Source organism: Ursus maritimus, unplaced genomic scaffold (genome assembly GCF_017311325.1).
Source record: "Ursus maritimus isolate PB19 unplaced genomic scaffold, ASM1731132v1 scaffold_1, whole genome shotgun sequence".
NCBI lineage: Eukaryota > Metazoa > Chordata > Mammalia > Carnivora > Ursidae > Ursus > Ursus maritimus.
The window spans coordinates 29,562,017-29,574,133 of record NW_024423343.1 but is presented as its reverse complement, the minus strand read 5'-3'; the positions used below and the strand labels follow the sequence as shown (position 1 = coordinate 29,574,133).

The following is a 12,117-nucleotide window of genomic DNA, read 5'->3' as shown; positions in this document are numbered from 1 at the left end:
TCCCAGTGGATTGTGTCCAAGCCCTGTCTAAACCATCATTTGATGAGTTTGGAGCTTAGACTTACGAGTAGGTGGAGCTAGAGTCTATGTTGTTTAAATAGGTGTGGAAATTATGTCTTCAGCTGTGAGGTGGGTCTGGGGGACCCTCAAAATCACCGGCTATATGTTGCATAATATTTTGATAATCTTATTTAAAGATTTATTTTTTGAAAAAGCAGTTCATTAACAGAGACATTATAGGTTTAGAATGCGAAATGCTTCATGAATTTTTAAGCTAGAATTTGAGACTTGAAAGCCATTTTCTTGCTTGAGGCAGGAAATCCGGGCAAAGCACTTGAACCCTCAGGCCAGCTCAGCTACTCTGCTTTGCCCCCAGGGTTAGAAGTTCAGGAAACTCTGATGAGCAGAGCGATCATCAAGGTCTATTTCAGCTCTTGGATTCTAAAAGTACGTCCTCCTTTATTTCCTGGGGCTCGTTCTTTCCAGAGGTGAGACAAAGACACTCCAGTAGGTGAAAATTACTTCTGATATTCGTGTTGTACCAGAAAATTTTGGATTCAAGGACGTAAGAAGCCCCGAGTAGAGAGTGTTTGTTGAAGGGTGGCTGGAACCAAGGGTTCAGCTGTTCGAGATCATCAAACACCATCTCATGAAGAGCTGCCACTTGTAGCTGTATGACCTTGGGCATATCCCTTAACCTTGACTGTAGCTCAGTTTCCTCGTCTGTAAAATGGGAATAATAATAATCGAATGCACTTCGTGGGATGGTTAGAAGGATCGAATGACTATGTAGTGCTTAGAATAGGCGTCACATACTCAAGTGCTATAAAATAAATTTTGGACCTATTCCTTTCCCAAGATATTTTAACATTCTTAGTTCTAGCAAGAGCCTTCCCTTACTGCCACCCCCACCAGAATTCCCATAGCAATTGTTATATGGATAGGGTTCTCATTTCCCCTCACCATTGGCATTTTTCCCTTCTTTACCCAGAGTGGAGTGAAGAATTTGCATAATAGCTCATGTTATTAGTCTAAACAAGGCCGCCCATATCAGCAAGAGAAAGGCGTGTTTGAATCATAGATACTTATGGTAGGCTGAATAATGAATGGCCTCCTACAACTGTCCACATGCTAATCCCCAAAACCGGTGAATACATTACCTCAGATGGCAGATGTGACTACGTTAAAGAACTTGAGATGGAGAGATTATCCTGGTGGACCCAGTGGAATCCCAAGGGTCTTTATAAGAGGGAGGCGGAGGTCAGAGAGGAGAAAAGATGTCACACCTGTGCTTTCAAGATGGGGAAAGAGACCACCAGCCAAGGAATATAGGCCGACTTCAGGAGCTGGTAAAGGCAAGGAGACAGAATCGATTCTCCCTGAAACTTCCAGAAGGGACACAACCCTGCCAACACCCTGATTTTAGACTTCTGATTGCCAAAACTGTAAGATAATACATTTGTGTTGTTTTAAGCCACTGACTTTGTGCTAATTGGTCACAGTAGCAACAGCAAGATAAATCAATTCTCTATACCAAAGACTTTCTCAGGATGGAAACTGGAAAGTTCAGAGGACTTGCTGACCTTTCAGCAAGATGCCCAGAGCCCAAGTGGAGAAAGGACACAACACCATGTGTTTTTAAAGAACTACTTGGCGCCGTCCCCTGGACTCTGCTTCGTGATCAACTAAGAATGAGATCACTTGCCATCTGACCATGAATTGTACCTGCGTGTGTTTCCAAACATAGCAGGAACTTTGTTCCTTTGAACATTTTGAAAGTTCTCATTTTTGTGTTGTGCCATTTCTTCCATTGTTTTTATTGACTGTTATTGAAATCTTTTATTTACATTTTTACATGTTTATATAATAGTACTGACAACAAACACTTATCACAAGACTTCTGTGTACCAGGCATTGTCCAAAGTATTTACATGCACTCATTTAATCTTCAGGATAACCCTTTGGATCATATACTGCCATTATGCCCATCTTAGAGATGGGGAAACTGAGTCACCGAGAAGATAAGTAACATCCCCGAAGTGACACAGTTTGACGGTATGACTCCAGGGTCCAGGGGCCTAACTTCTATTACCTTGTCCTTCATTCCTTCATGACTGTGAATTTCCTAAGGACCAAAGACCCAGTGTTCTTCTTGTTTTCAGCTCCTCGGCTCTCACACTACCACGCCTCCCACACTTCTCGAGCACTTGCTACTGGTAGGGCAGAGGCAGACACTTTCACATGAGTATTATTTCATGTAATCTCTGCTCTGACCTTAACTGCCTTGACCAAGGTCATGTGAGTGTGAAACTAGAAGAACCCACACCCCAAGCTCTTTTCAAACGACCATGCTGGATTACAGAAATGACTGGAGCCAAATGACTGGAGTTGGAGCCAAAAAGCCCTGATCGTGGCCTTCACTCCTCCACTTATTACCAGTGGTATATCTCGTGCCAGTCCCTTCACCATTTGTGCCTGTTGCTTCACCTCTCAAATGGAGGTGATAAAACCTACCCCGTAGAGATTTCAAGCTCCTGCTGGATGGGGCTGGGAGAGAGAGCTGGCTGCCCCCCAAGGCCGTAGCAGGTGTCTGAGGCTGGCTGTTGGAGCGGAGCTGTGGTGAACTCTCGACCCTCCTCCCATGGAGGGCTCTGGGGTCTCCCCTCCGTGCCTTCTCCGAGAGGCCATCGTCCGATTGGAGAGGCTGGAGATTACTTCCTCCGTGGGAGCAGTACTGCATCACCTGCCCCAACTCCCTCCCATCCCATAGGCATCAACACTCTTCTTCAGTCCACCCCCAGCCCAGGGTCTCACTGCCACAAGCCTTGGCAGCAGCTTAGAAAACCTTGCTGTCAAATGGGGATGGGGGCAGGGGACTGAGGCCCTACCTGACCCCTTTCCTTCATCATGGTTCCAGATACCTATCCAGGCACTGAAGGAGATGTGAAGACTAAAAGGCTATGAGACCTTGTTGGAGGTGACGGAGAGGGTCCTGGCGCCTGGGAAATAATCCTACCACAGGGTTCTATAACTTCCCCAACGGGAGGAGAGGGAGGAAGGAGGCAGCCCAGAGCAAGCTCCAACCCCAGCCCCAGGAGCCAGGGAAGCTTCTCAGTTACCTATTAAATTATTGAACACATAATTCAGGATTTTAAATTGTTTAGTTCTCTGGACATGATACTATGAAAGTCTATGGCTTGGCTTTTGGACTTTTTTTAACTTTTGAATGCATTTTCCACTCTCATGATATGTGAGGGAAAATGGAAGATTGCCTCCGCTACATCGGGTAGGTGATTCACAGCTCCTCACTGACTTTCCGAGGGCAACTATGATCCCTCAGTGACAGGTGCCAGGGCAGGAGCGGTGTCCTGCGGCTCCGTGTCTCTCAGTACTGCTGCACATTAGGCTCACCGGGGGAGACCAAGGAAATAGCAAAGGCCAGCTCCCACCCTGACGCGTAGTCAGATCAGAATCCCGGATGGAGCTGGCTTCCCCCAAGGCATGGGTATTTTTTAAATCTCCTCCACTGGTATTAATGGGCAGCCGGGATTGGGAACTCCCAGAATAGTGGTTGAGAGTTCAGTCTTGGAATCAGACAGACCCGCATGTATTACTCACTGTACAGCGATGGGCAAGTCACTTGAGCATCCCTTGGCTCCGGTCACTCGTCTATAATGCCAATAAGTAACTTAGCACTTCCCATCTTTTTCATGTCACAAAACCCAGAGAAGATAAAAAATAGAAAGCACTCCCAAATGAAGGAAGGCAACCTTCTCGGGTGCTCAACCATCCCAAGGGCTGAGGGCATCCATACCTGTCCATACTACGTGCCTTTGAAGGCACGCTGGTCGGGGGGCTTTGCAGAGGCAAGCAAGGGGGGGATTTTACCAAGTCATCCCACCATAGACTATTAGAGCTAAAAGGGACCTCAAAAAATGGTTGTCAGTTTCAGAGATTGCCTTTGGTCAAAATCCAACACCTGACCAGGATGTACTACCCTCCCTTTGATCAGAGAGCAGCCCAGAAACAACCGTCCCATCCCTTGTTGGGGGATCTCCCCTATATCATGTGGGATGACATGCTGATTCATGGGCCCCATGCTTTCCTTGCAGCCCAAGAGCATGGCTGGGAAACCACTGCCTTAGGGTGGGGTGCCTGTGAGGAATGACAGCCCGCAATGTTCTTTGCTCTTTTTCTTCTCCTCTTCAACTGAAAAGCTGCAGTCAATGAATGTGTGCAGAATTAAAGCCAGGAGTGTGGGTACAGAGGCCTGATCGGAGAGCCACTCAAGACTGACAAGTTGACCACTCAGCATGTTGAAGTCATTTGTCTAGCTGGAGGATTATTTTTCCTCTTTAGGTTTATTTCCTTTGCAGAATGGTTGGGGTTTGGGGGAGTTCTTTGGGTCCTGACGCTTGAGCTGCTTCTGCACCACTGATTTATAACAGATCCGTGGTTCTAGAAACGTTGGTTGCCCTGTTTGCATGCCGCCCAGAACTCCCTCCCCCTCCCACCTCCTCAATTCCATTTCCCCCTGCTGCACGGAGATGAAAAAACCAGAATGTAAAATATAAAATGTGCTGGTGACAAAGAAAGGCCAAGAAGCCACTGGTTACATGGGCTTGAAAGTGGAAGCCAGGTGCATTCTCTCCAGCATGGCTGCAGATCGTCTTTGAAACAGATGTCCCCCACTCCTCCGCCATTCTCTTTTTGCGAGGGAGGCGCAGAGCTCCAGAATGGGAGACAATAGGCATTAATATCCATTGGAATGACAGCTGTTTATGACTTGCTTTGCACAGGACACGTGTCCCCCAAGCAGAATGATTAGTGCTCCCGCAGAATACGATATTTGTGGGTAATCAAAAGCGAATGGCAAACCGTTTGGACTACTGGGAAGCAGGGTCCACATCAGCCTTTCTGGAAGTTCCCACCAAGAATAAATAATAAAGTGAGCTCAGAGCAAGAGAGCGGTAGCCTCCCATCTACTCCTAACATGGTGGATTTGCTTCGTGTATCCTGGGAAAACTTACCTGCCTCGCCAGGGTGTTATGAGGATTAATTAATGTTTGTAAAGTGCCTGGAATTCCGCTGAAGAAATGTACCTTGTCGATGCAACTTATTATCATTCTATAGTGCCTTTCATCCCAGAATCTCAAAGTGCTTCCCCAACAATTAATTAAGCCTCACTACACCCCTGTGAGAGAGGAAAGCATCATTCCGCCCGCGCTAATACAGCAGAGTTTTTGCACCTGAGTCACAGAGTCTAATGTTCAAGTCGCCCTCCAGGAGGGAGAGAGACCCCATTAACGAGCATCCCTAAGTGCTTCATAATGCATGAGTCGCTAACAATGCAAGGCAAAGCACTATACCCGATACCTATGGCCATAAGGACTTGTTTAATTTTGTTTGGTCCCTAATTGTCTGGGCTGCTTGTTTTCTTTTCTCCCTCCCCTGTAAGGCAATAAGGTGCTTGTCAGATGAGAGCCCAATTAGCAGCTGTAACGAGTTACAGTGTTCTGACTGCACCTTCTAATCCTATTCCTTACCATCTGAAATGCCAGAAACAGGTTGCACCCCTCTCCCACCATGGGCATCCCCAAAGAAGTTAACTTACCTTTCACAAAAATTTTAATGGCATTATTAGCAGGACGGGCAGTTAGATGCTGTATTAGCAGCCTGAAGCCGCACGCACATCCAACATGTGAGCGTCTCAGGCACGTATTGTAAGTCTTTTTCATTACAAGTACAATAATTCACAAGCACAAATCTCTTGTGTTGGCTCCTTTTAAAAGCAGCCTGGAAACCAAGTGCGCATGTGCAGCGTTCCGGCGTGCGCCGGGGACACACCAGCCCGCGGAGCCCTCACCGAGTACATTTTGAAACGGAGCTTTTTGGCATTGGTTCTGGACAGCTTGAAGACAGGCTCAGGAGGCCAGCGTTCTAGTCATGAATACCTGGGTGGAAGATCATGATTTCCAACTCTAACCCTATCTCAGGGGTTGAGTCACTGTGTGACCTCAGAAACATCCCCGCGGTTCACCTAAAGCTTCCGATGTCCCTTGTGTTCATCTTGGAGCTGGAAGACCCCGCTTTCCAATTGGGTTGGCCACTTACCTGCACCAGCCACTAACCATTCCGAGGCGCCACCTCCTCATCCATAAAATGGGAATAACAATGGCCACCCTACATACTTTCCGTGTTGCTGTGTGGCTGGAGTGAGATCATTTGTATGTGGGAGTGCTTTGTCAGCCATGACAGCTAGACAAGTGTAAGTGGCTGCTAATAGCAAGAGATGAGTCATCATAAGAACCCTGCAACTGTAGGAAGATACATTTGTTCGTAGTCATAAATCACACCGAGGTAGCCATCTCTAGGCACGGCACACTTAGTCATGCTCAGCAGCACGGATAAGAGAAACTGAAGAGCTCTAAGATTGTGAAATTCTTAGGCACCCTCAGATGGGTTGTATCAGTTACAGCTCTGTGGGTCTAGCTCTTTACCATTCCCTCACGCTATCCCCATTTCCTAGTCTCCTTGTGCTGGTGAAGCTTCCTCCCCCAACACCATGTAGGCATGGCGGGGCTTTCATGTATCGAGTCTCATCTGCACCCCACTCTGAGAGTGGGCACATGACCCAGGTTGGTCAATCAGAATACTCCATCCCCTGGCCTAAGGGATGGGCACCACTGAAGCCTGGCCAGTTGGAGTCTTTTCAATGATTGATGCTCAGGTGTTGGAATAGAGAAGTCCTATTTCCACTGAAGTTGCTGAGCCGGGAGGATAGGTGCAAGTTGCCTGCCTCTTGAACAAAGCCTGCCTGGGAATGTCAGAGACATTCTGAGGCAAGAAAGAAATGATTATTTGGGGCACACGTGCTAATATGGGGCAATGACTTAATGTCTTGACAACATGATTTGGGTTCCTAGATCTAGCTGCTCCTAGACTTCTGATTTCCTGATTTTATGAGCCAATAAATTCCCATTTGACCTGAGTTAATTTGGGTTGAATATCTGTTCCTCATAATAGTAAAAGATTTGGTTAATTCAGGCATGAACTTACCCATGAAGAATAGACAAGATTTATCAGTTCATCTTTGGGGAAAAGTGAGTCATGAAAGTCCAAACCCCATGATTGGATGAAACAGTTGTTTTGTGAATCTCTTCATAGTATCTATAACACAGAGAGAAAAGGTGATGTGAAATGACTAGGTTTTTTAAAGAGAATATAGTTGGCCTACTTACAAGTCAGTCGGGCATCATTAGAAGTTGGGTGTCCATTCTCTCTGCCCGCTCCTTGGCAGAAGGAAGCTGCGTTGGCAAGCAGTGACTGTTCTCCTGATACCAGGTCCTGTGTGGGGCTTCCCCCTCTCTTCAGCACCTGCCCCATCAGAAGCCTTCATTCTCATTTCTTCCTCTCCATTTGCATCGTATTACTCTCAGTAGGGTTAGTGCTGTCCCGTGGGGAGATTGAAAGCTCTCTGGAGACAAGGTTGGAACCTCTGAAAGTATAGCACACAGCCTGAAAGTATAGTGCACACAGTGGGATCTCGAATTTACTAAATGAGATTGGCTGGGACCTTCTGCTCATTAGATTTAAGGGAAAGCCAAGGCACGGAGGAATGAGTTTTTTTATTCTGAGGGCGCTCTGGTCAGGCGATCAGTCACCTGCGTGTATGTGTGGGTGTTTTCACTCAGGATTTTTGTTGACTGGATTGGGTTATATGCATACTTGGGTGCATGAAGACGAGCTCCAACTCTGGTTCCAGATGGCCTGAGTTCAAATCCTGAAACACCGTGTGGCTTTGGGCTCATTATTGCCTCTCTGTGTCTCATTCTCTTTATCTGTAAAAATGGGCAAAAAATCAGGCTACCTCATTACTGTGAAAATTAAGTTGATTTGTGCCATTAGAGCAGATAGAACAGTGCCCAGACCATAGCGAATACTCAAAAAAATGGAAGCTAATATTCTTAAGGGTGAAATCTGCCTTACAGTACGCATTCGACCCTGGGCGTACAGACAGAGAATCCATCAGTTCTACGAGGTGCTCTTCAGAGTTTCTCTGATTGTTCCGCCTGTGGAATCAGGTGTTGCTTCACCACACGGACTCGCCGTCCTGTGCGGCTGGGCAGCAGGTGGCACGCTCGTGAAAGCCCATGACGATGTGTCGCCACCACGGCAAGTCACAGATGGTGTTCTGAGACGCTGTTATGAGAACCAGGCAGAGGAGACCAGGGACACCCATCAAGCTTCAGTTAAGAATCACAGAGCTCTTCTCTTCATTCTTGTCAATGTTTTTTCTGGCCTGTTACCTTCGTGAACATTCATTTTTCTTTATCGTGTCCCAATGGTAGGTTTTTACTCTCTGGACATAAACTTCCACTTTTTTGGCGACTTCCTTCCCCACCAGCCCTCATCTGATCCTTATTTGCATCCCTTTGCTTGCATGAGAAACATGGTTGTTCATGAGTGTCAACTAGATGAAACAATTCTCACGGTAAGGCAAGTTGCTATGTCCTCCGAGGCTCTCAGAAGGTAACTTCTGACCTACACGCACTTCGTTCACGGAGCTTTGAAATTTGTCCAACTTGCTAACAAGTCAGAGAGTATTTACAGAGGAGGGATGAGTCAAATGGGGAACATGAACAGATGGAGAAGAGCCAGTTGTGATACTTCAAGAGTACATTTCCCACATTGGAACGCATCAAAGCCTGGCGGGATATACTGCATGCAAGTCACCCACACAGTATAAAACGGATCTAATTTACTACCAAACGCTTTGTTTTGCCATTACATAATCACAAATGTGCCCCCAAAGAGGTGGTATGGGGATGTAAGCCAGGGCAAGGAGCCAGCCAGACATGAGTTCTAGTCCTCGTTCGAAAACTCCTTCCACTTTCTAACAAATCCTCTGTGGCCGCTCTGATCTGTGACAGGGACATACCTGGACACCACTCTGCTCTGTTGACTTGTCTTCCGTTTACCTCGGTGCAGTGTGCCATTCCCCAGGCAGATTCTAAAGCATGCTGAAGATATATAAAGGGTAATTGACCTTGTGCCTTGGGGTGTTGAAGTGACGCCCAGCTCCACCGCCCCATATCCTGTCTTCTCCGTTGTGAAATCGCTGTTCTGAAAACAGAACTCGGTGCAGCTAGAGAAGGGCCTGGAGAGAATGGCTCTCAACACGTTTCCCCACAAGGCCTTGCTGTTAAATCTCCCACAAGCTCTAGGAGCAAATTGTCAGCGATCCACTTAGCCGGCCCTAAACACCTCAGCCGCCTCTACTGGATGAGGGAAATTGCTTTCAGGGAGAGATACATCTCAAGAAGGTTGGCTACAAAATGGATTTCTATAAAGAGAATTCCATTTTCTCCCGGCTTCCATTACAAAATTGGAAAATTTGCCACACTGGTGGGGGGGGAATCCTCTCAGGAAACTAAAATGAACATTTGGGATGAAAAAGAAATTAACGTAAAGCCATAGCAATGGCACGACTCTCGTTGGAATGCACCAGTGCCTGCTGGGAACCACCTAATGGTTCACTTTTCTTTTGAACCATTTCCAGCATTTTGTAGAAGTGTTGGAACTCATGAACCTTATACATGCTGCCAGTCCTTTTCCGTCCTCACCCAAATCTATTAGAAGTTTCCCCACGATTGAAAGTTCCATTTCCGTGGTCTTGCACCTCTCAAAACTTGCTAGTGCTCACTCCCACTAGTCGCGTGTAGCATTAGGCAGCAACATTAACATTTTACTCATTCATTCACTTATTTATACCCTGCTTTATTCCTATAAATAATTTGATGTGGCTTACAGGGGTAAAGATGATAAAATGGTATGTTTGCATTTCAGATTTAATTCTACTTGTTTGCCCTAATTAAGTCAATTTTGACATTTTAATGTCATCAGTTATAGCACTGAATAATAAATATTAATCTGTTTGAGTTGGAAGAGTTTGAGAGGTCATCTAGTCCTATCTCCCACCCAATATAGCTTCTGTCATATGCTGTCCCGTGAAATGCAGAGAGATTTCTACTTCAGCTCTATCACAAATTATGAAGAAACTGCACAAAATTCTTTCATGAAATGGTGCATGAGAAGCCCTCATTGATGACATGAAACTTGGTGAGTGTTGCACTGATGGAGAAAAGTCTGTCTCTGTTGGAAGACTCTGTCACAAGTAACCCGTTAAGTTCCTACTGCCACTATCAGACAAGGGTTTTTTTTTCCCCCTCTTAATAGGAATACCGAGGCATTTCTATCTTCTTTTTCAGTTTTTCTCCCTTTTAAGGTTCCTGGAAAAGCAAGAGTCTTTGTTCTCTGAACCCCAGCTCCCTCTCCGCCCACGCCCACCTCCAGATTAAAACTGCTCATCTCGTGATCATCCACACTGACTCAGTGGAATTTCCTGCACTCTGTCCATGGAATCCCTCTGCCCCAAACTTCCCCTTTTCTGGGTCAGTTCCCCCAGTTATTTCCTCTTTAAAGACTTTGTGAATAAAGCACAGAGTCTTTCGCTTGGCCCCGCAAGACGTGACTACAGCTCTCCCGTGGGGAGAGAAAACACAGGCAGGAACATTGATCTGACAGCTTAGCAGGTCAGGTGATTGTCAGAGATATCCCCACGCTTCAGGGCCAAGGACACCTCCTTCTGGCAAGGACACACCTCCCTCAGAGGGGTCTAAGTCCCATTCCTTCTATCACGTTGTCCCAGGATCACAGGGAGCACCCATACAATGTAAAGTGGGTTTGCATAATCCATGTCCAAGAGGTTATGCTGTCATAACCCCAAGGTTGCAGTGACTTACGTGGGAAGGTTTGTGTCTCAGTCTCGGCACACAACGGCATGGCTCACCTGCAGCTCAACTCTGCTCTTTGTTTCCTCCTCATGCTGGGATCCAGGCTGATGGGGCAGCCATTGGCTTGTACCTGCCATTATCATGGCAGAGGCAAAGGGCAACGGCTAAACCTCATAATGGCTCTCCAAGTGTTGGCTTGCAGGTTACACTACGTCACTTCTGCTCAGATTCCAATGGCCAAGTCTGATGTCAAAGGGGTGGAGATGTCCACTATGCCTTGGAGAAGGCACACCACAGAGCAAAGGAAGGATGTATCATCCTTTTGCGGTTAATGAGGTGAATAATTGGGACCAATAATACAACCTATCTCAGTGACAATAAAGTTTGGGGAAGAGTCCCACAGAGGAGCTCATCAACTTAGTGCAACTGTACAGTATCATGGAGTCCCACTGTCCAAGTTTTTGGGGCATCCCCTCACTGCTATTTCTTCAGATGGCACGGAGCATCCTTCAATGAATTTCTTATCCTTTATGCCACACCCTTTACTTCTTACCTCCCTCCTCATCACACACACACACACACAAACACACACACGTGGCGACTGGGTCTTCTCTGCTCTTTCAAATTCCCTACATCCCCTTCATCCCCAGGCTGTCACCCTTCCCAAAGCCACCTCTTGTGTGCCTTGAGGGGCATGAGGGACAGATAGTCTTGCCTGCTCCCATTTCCTCTGTTGGGTAAGGCAACAGGAAAGTTTCAAGTCCTTGTGGTGAGAGAAGGAAAGAAAGACATAGAGTGAACTTGACTCTAAGAGGCAGATTGCTGTCGTTTGCTCCCCAAATTCCTTCCCTTACTGTCACATTCTAAGTAGATCAGGAATTCTCACAATGCAAGAGTTTATCTTCTGCCCGTAGGTTTCCCTAAGTTCATAGATGAGATTCATATTGTCCCCGCGAGCAAGGCTTTTATACCTTCTTCGGCTAAAAGGATATCTGCCTCCTTCACAACCTTTGGTTACATACAAATTACTTTTCTGTTGACTTGTCCTTGAGAGCTGTGCCCCAGGATGGCACTTTTAAGATGTCACAGTGTGTGTGTGTGTGTATGTGTGTGAGAAAGAGAGAGAGAGAGAGAGCGAGTGCTCTGGTTTTTGGCTTTTTGTTTACTTGTTTTCAGCACTAAGTAGAATCATCTCTGCCGCCCAGCCGCACGGACGCCGAGAGGAGGGCACCATCCGCACCCGTGAGCAATCACATCCTCCCACCACCACCACATTTTCTTTTCTCTTCCACAGGTACCATTATTTCTTTACGCTCCTCAG

The 12,117-nt window shown here is 46.6% G+C and overlaps 1 long non-coding RNA gene across 1 annotated transcript; it reads right to left on the bottom strand.

Moving 5' to 3' along the window:
- Window positions 1-257: 257 nt before the first annotated feature.
- Window positions 258-9,012, bottom strand: LOC103659783. Its single transcript, XR_567621.1, has 3 exons — window positions 8,942-9,012; window positions 7,060-7,170; window positions 258-723 (listed from the first exon to the last, which is right to left on the bottom strand). It is a non-coding gene; the product is annotated as an uncharacterized LOC103659783 (long non-coding RNA).
- Window positions 9,013-12,117: the final 3,105 nt, after the last annotated feature.